The following is a 1,317-nucleotide window of genomic DNA, read 5'->3' as shown; positions in this document are numbered from 1 at the left end:
TATGAAGTTATTGGCATAATCTTAAAGCATATTTATTGACTTGATTTTGATGAAAATAATACCCATCTGTCTTGCATAGAAGTCGAGATATTTGCTATTGAAGAAGATTGGAGTCGACTGGTGTCAGAAGTGAAAAAATAACGAGAAAATGACCCCCACAATTTGGTGACTTCCTAAGCTTGAGTTTCCTTGGAAACTGCAAATTTAGTTGGGTTTTTGTTTGTTCGTTTGTTTGTTTGCTTTTGGCCTTTCATTTTTGTGTGTGGAAATTTCACTTCCAAATGTGCTTTTAAATGGATGTAAAAGATGTTGAACCAAACGTAAGAAGTCAATAAGAATTGCTCATTAAACTGACAAATGTTGATTTCTTCGGTGTAATTACTTGTAGTTTGAGGAACGCCTGATTTCGCTACGATGCCACACATACTTTTCTTCCTTTATCTCTCTGTTGTCAACACCAGCCCCTGCACTCACACACGGACACTCACATTTCATCCACGCGCACTTTCCGCACCGCATGCACGGCTTGAACTTTGACCTTGTCGCACTTTTTGTTTCACGCCCCGGCACTGCGCCCTTTTTCTTGTGCTTTTCTTTTCTACAGTGTTCGTATCGGTTAAGAAAAAGAAAAAGGATTTAAACGAACGAAAGATTATAATTTTTTTAAAAATACAACCTTTTCTTGGGTCGAAAAGCAATACATGTATTTTAAAAGCGATTTTATGAATGACATTTTGTTGTGCGTCTTTGAACTACCATTGTTTTTGTTATTGTTGTTGTTGTTGTTGATGTTGTTGTTGTTATCATTGTTATTGCTATTAGTAGTGATATTATTATTATTTTAATTGCTATGGCAATTATGATATTAATATTTTTAACAAATGTAATAAAAAAAAATATTTAAAAAAAATAAATAAGGATAATAATTTGTTATTATATTCAAAATTTTCGGCATCATGGAAACTCAGTTGTTGAATGCGGAACCCTTGGTGTCTACTATTGATCATGTTTTCCTATGTTGCGACCTTGTGACCCTGTTCCTTGTGACCCTGCCAACTCCCCCCACCCCCTTTCCCAAAGCACGCTCTGCTTACACCTTAATATGCTTTATGAATGTGATGTTTTTTCTAAGAGATGTCTTTTTCTTTATCTGGGTGTTCTGTGGCTGTACAGTTGTGAAGATGGGTGGTAGGCCGGTGCTCGAATGCGGTTCACTCCTTCTTTCCTATCACACGCCTATCGTCCTTATCTCAAGAATAAGAATAAGAAGAAGAAGAAGAAGAAGAAGAAGAAGAAGAAGAAGAAGAAGAAGAAGAA

This window comes from Aplysia californica, unplaced genomic scaffold (assembly GCF_000002075.1).
Source record: "Aplysia californica isolate F4 #8 unplaced genomic scaffold, AplCal3.0 scaffold00450, whole genome shotgun sequence".
Classification (NCBI taxonomy): domain Eukaryota; kingdom Metazoa; phylum Mollusca; class Gastropoda; order Aplysiida; family Aplysiidae; genus Aplysia; species Aplysia californica.
Note: the sequence above shows the minus strand (reverse complement) of the source record.